This window comes from Montipora foliosa, chromosome 11 (genome assembly GCF_036669935.1).
Source record: "Montipora foliosa isolate CH-2021 chromosome 11, ASM3666993v2, whole genome shotgun sequence".
NCBI classification, from domain to species: Eukaryota; Metazoa; Cnidaria; class Anthozoa; order Scleractinia; family Acroporidae; genus Montipora; species Montipora foliosa.
The window spans coordinates 2379332-2389331 of NC_090879.1; the positions used below are offsets into that span (position 1 = coordinate 2379332).

Here is a 10000-nt window from a genome sequence, read left to right on the forward strand (position 1 = left end):
CTCTGTCGGAGGGGAGATGTAAAATGAGGTTTCTAAGGCTTTTCTACAATTTGGCCTGAAGTCTATGCTCTAAGCTGCTGTAGTTCCCAAATTGGCTGTAACCCCTTAGTTTAAGCCTACGGTGTGTTTTCACTGTCACCAAGGGAAAGGTTAGGCATACCTGGTATGACTTTTAACTGGAACCAAGAAAACTGTGCTCATTCGAAGCCTCGGGATGTCCGTCGAAAATTTAATATTCATTTGAGTTCACACAAAATATTTAAATAGCGAAATAATGATTGACAAGGCTGTCATACAACCAGGAGACTGCAATTTAATCTTGCCTCGCCAGAGCGTCTTTTAATCAGTGAAATAAACTAATAACACCCGTAAAACCCAGCCAGCTTCGAGTTGTTATATTCTACGCCTTTTGACCCATTTTTGATAGCTTTTGCGAAATATTTTACCACTGCACTTTGATTGTATCTGCAGACTGCCTTGTTAATAGCTTAATTTGGCAGTAAGCAATAACTGCCAAAATAACAATTCAGGACGAACCCATGGTGAAAAGTCATTGTTTTTTTGTCTCTTTTCAAATATTGGTGGCGTTAGTATTACTTCCGTGACTGAGTTAATAATTATGTGAGGTATTGTGTGTTTGACTTGAAAACTCTCGCTATGAGGAACTAGTTTCTTCTAAATTTTAACCAAAACAACTTTGAGAAAAAGGAAAGTTCTAGCCTGCGAGCAGGCTCTCTCTCCTCGGTGGGAGAGAAGGAGAGCCTGCACGCATCCCTTTGAATTTTGAATGCCGCCTCCTGATGTCACGCTGAGAGAGCTGTCAAAAATTAGCGAATCAGCGCGCACCCGAAGTAAACATTGAAAAAAGAACAGAAAACAGAAAGCCACCCGTTGTGTATTTCAATTTGCTCGAGGCAGAAACTCAAAAAAAAACTGTAAAGGAAGGAAGACTTCGCCAGAAAAGCCTATAACAACTATTGCTGATGCTGTAAAGCGTAGCTGAATATTCATTACGATAATTCGTCGAAGTCCCTTCCGCGGGAAAAATGTTTCGTTCGTTAGGGAAAAATTAAGCACACAAACTTCAAACGACGGGAATCGTAATAGAGAAATTCGTTTTCCCTGACCGCATCTCCTCTGTGTGAGAATCGTCGACCACAACTGATGCCAAATTTCGGTAAAGCGAAGCGGGGTTATGTTTTTTAATTTATTTTAATGAATCAAGACATTACATACATTACAATATTCTAATACCTTCACCAATTTATTTCAAAGGTTTATTGAGTATTTGCGGAGTTACGAGGAGATCGAGCAATCATTTGTGGAGTCGCCTTTTCGGCTTAACCAAATACTTGCTAAAATCGTGTAGAGTTCCTCTATCGTTCTCTATCGTTAAATCAGCAACAGAGGCAGCCGAAAGGTCCATTTTTGTCCAAATGTGATCAGCGATAATGCTTTGTCGAGGACAGGAAACTACCACGGTGACATGAAGTCGCCCTCGTTGTATTTTGGCCGCTACGAAAAACAGTTGGGAAATAAGCCTTTTTCCGAATCCTGTGGATAACAGAGATAGAACTTCCTTCCTTCCAGTAGAGAAGCCATTGCATCGCGTCGCCCGACCTTTAATTATGTAAAGTTATGGTAAATTGCAACATTCTACAATTTTCTCAGACGCATTTCTGACCACCTCATCTCTGCGAAGCGAAGAGGCTTTCTTATTGTCGGAGCTTGTCACTGGTGACGTCACGAGGTAATTTCATTTCAGCCAATCAGTATTTTGCGTCCAAAATTTGGACGCGACATTCAGAATACAAAGCCTTGCGGGCAGGCTCTCATTCTACCCCCAACCCCAGTCCCTCGGAGGGCCTGCTCGCAGGCTATAAGTGTCAAGTCTTCTGTTTTCGCGTCCTCCGTGAATAAATAGCGCTGTGTTTTGCTTTTTGATTTCTTTTTGGTGCGTGGAATGATATTGATCCGATCTCACACTGAAGAGGTATTTGTGTGATTCAAATTTAACATTTGCTTTAAAATACTCGTAGTTTAAGCAAAGGAAAAGCTGACAACTACTTTCACTGTTTAGTTGTGAGAGCCTTTAAAATTAACTTTCGTCCTTTGAACAGCTGTTACAAAGGTAGGGGATCATCTGTAGTAAACTCTTATTACTGGTGATCAGAACTTATCACTTACCAGTAATATCAGTAACATTTATTTTGTCTTTGTCTCAAAAAAGAAACAAGTGGGATTGCAGGTGGGTCTTTTCAATATTATATTCGGGTAATTGATCAATGAAACAATAGAGAGGTTAAGCATGACGTTTACGGCCAACGGGAAAAGTCAGGCTCCTGCTTATCATAAAAGAGTGAAATTGTTGCCAAATATGTAAAAAACCCTGCTTGATATTAGCTCATTTCTGTCCTGTTAGCTCCATGTATAAAGCAACTTCTCAAAGGAACGAGACAAGGCGAGGATCAAAAAAGACAAAGCGAGGATCATAGCTTTACTTGATTTCATATCCGCAGTTCAGTATATCATTCATTTCATATATCATTTCTCTCATTGATTCATTTCTCACGGAAAAATTAGAATCAACAAATGACCAGTTCCCAACGTCAGTGGCTTCGTAACTCAGTTGGTTAGAGCGTCGCACCGGTATCGCGAGGTTGCGGGTTCAAACCCCGTTGAAGTCCTGAATTTTTCAGGCTTTTTTACGCAATTGTTAAAATTGCATCCATAACTGCGAGGATCATAGCTTTACTTGACAAGTTAACATGAGAAAACCTTAATTTCACTCCGTTTGCCGTTTGGCGTAAACGTTGTGCATAACCTTCTCTAATACTTATTGAACTCTGCATACGCGTTTATTGGTTTTAAGTTAACCAAATGAAATCCACAGAACGATAGTTCCCTTCACACTGTTTTAAGGAAACCGGGCTATAATTAAGCAATAGAGGATGTTTTCCGTGTTTCCATACTCTCATCTAAACACGAGGGGGATGTTGGGAGAATCCGAGACAGTTATGCAAACCCAAGACGCAGTCGAGGGTTTGCGTAACTGTCTCGAAATCTCCCAACTCCCCCGAGTGTTTAGCTAAGGCTATGGAAACACGGGAAAAAGTCCTCTATTGCTTTTATAAAATATTCCTCAAAGATAATTCGACAAATGAAGGAAAATGCAGATATTTTACTTCTTGATTGAAACAGATTTTCTTGATACACGCTCATAGTTCCTACCAGCCAATCAAAACGCGCGTCTGACAATACATAACCAATCAAAATTCGTGTAATGTCACAGCCGTGTTTCCATACTCTTATCTAAACACAGCAATTGCCCAATGAGAGTGCGCGTACTATCCTAATTATTTTATAAATGCCGATGGTAAGCATGTAAAACTTCTATAAGTATAATGAAGTGTAGCTATGAAGAGGAATATGAATAAAACGAAAAAGATCTAGTAAGTGAGCGCCATTATCATCACATACACCGCCAAAAGCTTGGATTTTACAATATCGCATTAACAATAGAGTGAGTCCTTACTTCATTTGATTTTTTTTTTATTATTCTCTACAAATTTTGTAAATATATATTTTTTTAAATATATAAACTTAGTGAGCAAAATTTGTCAGATAGTTTGTTTCGAATACAACAGAATCAACAGAATGTGCTTTGACATGTGGCATATGAAATTCATGAGCAGCAAAGAGCACAAGCTAGGCTCAGTTCGGCGAAACTTTTTTAAAGCCCAAAAGCATGTGTTTTTACATCACACCTCTGAAGGACGACTTCTGGAGGAGGTCGGAGGGGTGATGAAAAACTAAGGCTTGTAAGGCTTTTCTACAAGTGGGCCTGGGAGCCTTTGCTCCGTTAGACTAAGCTGATGTAGTTCCCAACCCCTTAGTTGAAACCCACGATGTGTTTTCACCGTCACGAAGGGAAAGGCTAGGTATACCTGGTAAAGAAGACTTTTCACTGGAACCAAGAATACTGTGCTCATTCGAAGCCGCGAGCTTGTCCGTCGAAAATGTATTATTAGGGAATTTAAGAAACGACGACGGCTACGACTACGACAACGCCACAAAGCAATAATATCATTGGTTAAAAGAGCATAAGTAATCGTGCTGCACGTGCAGCACGGATTTTAGCAAGTATCTCAGCGGTCCTCTGCATAACGACGACGTGAAATCACTAAATTTGAAGTTTTGACGACAACGTAAGCACGCAACATAGAATCTTTCATTCTCTATTTTAACTTTAAAACCGCTCGTACCAATTTATTTTTAGGATACTTTGCCCACATTGTAGGACGTGAACGAGACTGAATAATCCCGAAAGACTTATGATAGAGCCAAGTTATATTTTAAGGTGACGGTCGACCGTCGCCGTTGTAGATCTTAAATTCCCTATTCATTTGAGTTCACACAAAATATATACAAAGCGAATTAATGATTGACAAGGTTGTCATACAACCAGGAGACTAAAATTTAATCTTGACTCACCAGAGCGTCTTTTAATCAGTTAGATAAAGCTTTCATTTTACACTATAGTTTTAACAATAGAGTGAGTGCTTATTTCATTCGATTTTTTTATTATCCTCTATAAAGGACACGAAAAGCTCTCGCGTGATATTGCTGACTCTTTCAGCAACAGCCTTCACGCTGAATTGGATAACGTGGATCTTAATGAATTTGTGTCTAAATATAACACCACCCTGGAACAGATTTATGATGACCACGCTTCAGTTCAAACTAGGAGAGTGAAACATCGTCCATACGCAACATGGTTCAATGACGAGCTTCGCGCTGAAAAGCGCGAGAAGCGCCGCCTTGAACGGAAATATCGGAAATCCGGTCTTACAACAGACAATCAGTTATATCGTGATCAATGTGAAAGGTATAATTCTTTATTGGAGAGGCAGAAGTCACTTCTGCCTCTCCACGTGAAACTATTTCGATAATTCAGAAAACATTTTTACCATCGGGAGTTGGTTAGCCTTTTACATGTAAGTCAAATAAAGATATCGCGGTACACGAATTCGCAAAACGCTTTGTGAAGAGACCGGTCCGCCTTTAATTAGTGCGCTATTGTTAACTGTATTGCACCTTGGGATTTACCTTGCGCATTCAACCGTTTGATTGACAGCAGCTGAAATCTGCGAAGAGACTCAAGTATTCTCAAAGCTAAATGTGTTGACCAATCACAACCGACAAGTTCTAGACATGCAAATTATTATGCCGCGCTTTCATAATCTGAGAACTGTAAGTACATGTCGCGAAAGACAATGGGATTCTGCGCCATGTCTAACTACTACCGAAAGATAATTGAAAACACAGACCGTAATCAGCTATTTGGTACTATTGACAGGTTAAGAACATTACCCTGCCTACCTGAGTCTTTGCACCAATTGGTTGAAGACTTCAGTGTTTTTTTTTATTAACAAGGTTAATGGTATTCGTGCTGGCCTTTCTACTCCTACTACCTCAACTTAGTCGACTGAGGAGAAACAGCTGTCTTGTAGTTTTCATGAGTTTCAGACTCCCTTGGACACTTCTGTGAATGATATTGTGATGTCATTATCAAGCAAAACCTCTAGTCTCGACCCAATTTCTACTTCAGAAGTAAAGCACCATTTGGACGTACTGTCGCCTGTCAGGCAGTATTTGGGCTCAGCACTGACCAGCGGTTGTTTTCCTGACATACTCATGAAAGCTGTACTTCACCCAAAACTTAAGAATGCTGATCAGGACAAGGAAGAATTTAAGAGTTTTCGACCCCTTGCGAACATTGCTTTCTTGAGTAAAGTTACTGAAAAATTTGTTGCTATTCTGACTCATAGCTAATGGCTTGTTTCCGTCACTTCAATCGGCTTACCGCGAACATCATTCAACTGAAATGTTCAGCCCTCCTACGGGTCACGAACGATAATTTAAAGTTGTTTTTTTCTCGTAACGATGTTGTTTTGGTTCTCTTGGATGTCTCAGCCGCATTTGACACTCTCGATAATGACGTGTTCTTATCCCATTTGCATTCATATTTTGCCTTTGATGGTATCGTCTTACGCTGGTTCTCCTTCTATCTTCGTGCTAGATCTCAGACAGTTTCTGTTAATGGAATGATATCATCTACAAGAAATCTGATTTATGGTGTACCTCAAGGCTCGATTCTTGGCCCGTTGCTTTTCACGCTTTTCATAGTTCCCCTTCAAGATGTATATATATATATATGTATATATATATTGCCGCTAGCAATTGCGCATGCTCACTAGCTCGCTAGTTTGAGCACTCTGGCATGGCTTAGATGTACCACATGTGTGGGACATTTGGGGTGGGTTTATAAGCTTAACCTCCATCCCAGACATCAGCACTGCACTGATGAGGCCCAGAAGGCCGAAACAGTACTGTCTGCAGTTATATATATATATATATATATATATATATATATATATAAATGTGGAGGTCGAGTCAATTTTGGCGTAAAGTGCTCAATGCTGTGGTAGCAGAGCTAAGTATACATAAATTGAAAGATTAAAGAGGACGCATCGATTCTCTGTTACTCTGAGTTTCGCGCCGGGGCGGTCGCTAAAATACTCCAGTTAATTGTAAAATTGGTGTTGCTGTCTTTGAGTGTCCAGATATGTTTTGATAGTTCCGTGCTGTTTGAATAGTTTCTGTTCCGAAAGGAAAGTTTGTGCTGCGTGTAACGTTGTTTAAAAGTTCCTTCTGTTAGTCCAATGTAGTTCTTTCCGATGGGGTCGCTTTCTGTTGCTACTTTGGCGTTGTAGACGACGCTTGAGGTCAGACAGTTGTTTTTCAGAGGGCAGTCGTTTTTCTTCCTGCAGTTACAGTTGCTTTCCGTGGGGGGTGTCTTGCTTGGTTGGAGGATTTTTCTGTTGTGCTTCTTAATTATGCTTTGCAGGTTGTCTGTGCAGCTATAACTGACTTTTATGTTGTTTTTGTTGAAGATTTTGTTGTACCGGTGATTTTTCGGAAAATGTTTGCAGACGAGGTTCAGGAACTCTCTGCCGATGTTTGTCTGTACGTTCATGCTGTAGGGCGGGTTAAACCAAATTATGTTTCTTTGTCTGTTCTTGCGGCTGTTCTGTGCGGTGTGAGTTACAGGTTTCTTGCGTTCAGTGTACATTAATTTTTCGTCGTGTCCACTTTGTTTAAGTGCACTTTCGTAGTGTGGTTTGGCTTTGTTGAAGAGTTCTTTGGTTGAGGAAATGTCGGAGATTCGTCGGCCGATGGCTGCAGGTAGGTGTTTTATTATTGTAGGCGGATGGTTGGAGTTGCTGTCGATGTAGAGAGTTTCGTTGTTCGGCTTTCTGTATGGATAGTGGGTTCTGTCCGTGAGGTTTAGGGTGACGTCGAGGAAGTTGCAGATTTTTAAGTTTGTACTTATAGAAATGTTCAGTCCTTGTGTCTTAAATTCTCGTGTGATATCCTTTCTAGTCCGTTCTGATTGTGGTCCGCTTGCGGTCTGTCTGACGAGCGCTTAGGCGCGAAACTCAGAGTAACAGAGAATCGATGCGTCCTCTTTAATCTTTCACTTTATGTATATATATATATATATATATATATATATATATATATATATATTTTAAGAGGAAAAAAGGACGCAACTACATTTCCCGACAAGCCTGTTTCGTGAATCGCTTCACTCTTCAGGGGTTTTATATATATATATATATATGTAAAAAAGAATGACACCGAAGAATGTAAACAAGAATGACACCGAAAGCAAAAAGAATGACACCGAACTGAGCAAACATCTATGGCAGCTAAAACATCAAAAGAAAGACTTCGCAATCTCCTGGAAAATTGTAGCCAAGGCCAAATCTTATAGCAACCTTACTAAACGATGTAATCTATGTAGTACCGAGAAATTCTATATTCTATATAAACCGGACATGGCAACGCTCAACAAACGTAATGAACTCGTATCGACTTGCAGGCACAAGCGAAATTTTCTCCTTAGGTTCAATCGCATCCTCAACAACCAATCATAAATTTACAAATGCTTTTTTACTATTGTTTTTCAAGTTTGAACCTTGTAACGATCACGCTACTGATGTATACAAACCCCAGCGATGCTACAGTGTACATGGAATTTAACTGATGAGTGGTCCAACTCCTTGTTGGTCTATGAAACAGACCTGTATTAAAGTCCATATGAAACTATATTGAGTAGAAAAACATTGTTATTACCGCTCCATTATTGTTTAGCACTATTCTGGATTTATCAGTGTGGAACTCACCTGAAGTTATATCAAGCTCCTAATTTGTCGAGCACTGTGCTACTGAACATCCAAACATGGAACGTGTTTCGTTCAACTACTCAACCAAGAACATCCCTGTCGCATCGAAGAAAGAATACATCCGGCAGCTTTTCGACAAGACTGAGCAGTTCCTGTGCAGAATGAGATGGAAGGCTCAACACTTTTTAAACCTGAATTTAAACCCAAACCAACAACCAGAGAAAGAAACTTTCGGCTTCAAAACAAGAAACAACCCCCCTGTCATTGAGGAGTTAAAGGAGTTTGAGGATGGCATGATGAAGATCATCCAAAAGGTCAAATTCAAGAATATTGAGTGTCAGTTCCAAAAAGACCTCAATGAAGACATCAAATCAATTAAAAGGGACAACCGCCTATTTGTAAAGGCCGATAAATCCACGAACTTTTACAAATTGGAAGCCACCAAGTACAATCAGCTCCTGCATGACAACATCACAAAGACCTACAAAAAGGCAGAGTATAACCTATTAAACAAAATTGATGTGAAAGCGAAAACAATCACCGAGAAACTCCGTATTGACGACCGCGTCGAAACGACCGTTACAAAAGAAGCTTTTATCACCCTAAAAGACCACAAGGACAATTTTGAGAATAAACCAACGTGCAGATTAATTATACAAAAATTTGGTTTATCAACGGAGTTGATAATGTAAATCGACAGTATCAACAAGAAACTGCTGAACGTCACGCGAGTAAACCAGTGGAAAAACACCTCCTCTGTGCTGCAATGGTTCAAACAGTTGCCTAACAAACAGAGGTGTGCTTTCATAACCTTCGATGTAGTGGAATTCTACCCCTCCATATCAGAGACACTACTCCAGCGTGCCCTTGACTTCGCAGCCAATTATGTGACCATTTCAGATGATGATCGTCACATAATCTTACAAGCTAAACAATCCCTTCTTTTCAACAACGGAAACCCTTGGCAGAAGAGAAACACTGGTACGCTCTTCGACGTCACCATGGGTAGTTATGATGGAGCTGAAACGTGTGAATTAGTAGGGATCTACATTCTCTCGCAGCTTAAAGCAATTTCTAACGGCATGGAAATTGGGCTTTACAGAGATGACGGCTTAGCAGTAATCGACCAAGCCCCACAAAAAATCGAAAAAATCAAAAAAGAAATATGCAAAGTGTTCGCCAAAAACAACCTACGCATTACTGTTGAGGCCAACAAAAAGGTCGTAAATTTCCTTGACGTAACATTAGACTTAATCACTGAGAAGTACAAGCCATATTCGAAGCCTGCAACAACTCCGCTCTATGTCCACAGCAAATCTAACCATCCCCCTTGCATAATAAAGAACATCTCTGAGGCAATTAACAAGAGATTATCTGAAATCTCATAAGACGAGGAAGCCTTCAAAGAGGCAGCACCGCCCTACCAAGAAGCGTTGCAGAAAAGCGGTTATTCATACACCCTCAAATTCACCCCACCACAGCAGTCACCAAAATCCACCACTCACAAGAGAAAGAGGCAAAGAAACATAATTTGGTTCAACCCACCATTTAGTAAAAATGTTCAAACCAACATAGGAAGAGAATTTCGAAATTTGATCCAGAGGTGCTTCCCACCGAACCATAAATTAAGAAAACTGTTTAACAAAAACAATCTTAAGCTAAGTTATAGTTGTTCACCAAACATAAAACAGATCATCGATGGACACAACAAAACCATCCCAAGCCAGAACATACCACCTCCACAACAA

At 40.1% G+C, this 10000-nt stretch overlaps 1 protein-coding gene across 1 annotated transcript in view; it reads right to left on the bottom strand.

The window, feature by feature from the left end:
- LOC137976039 (uncharacterized) overlaps positions 1-8453 on the bottom strand; it is an 84612-nt gene extending 76159 nt beyond the window's left edge. The window contains exon 1 of the mRNA XM_068823296.1: positions 8253-8453. The gene's annotated coding sequence lies outside the window, so the exon portion shown is untranslated. The remainder of the gene's footprint in view (positions 1-8252) is intronic.
- Between the last annotated feature and the right edge of the window lie 1547 nt (positions 8454-10000).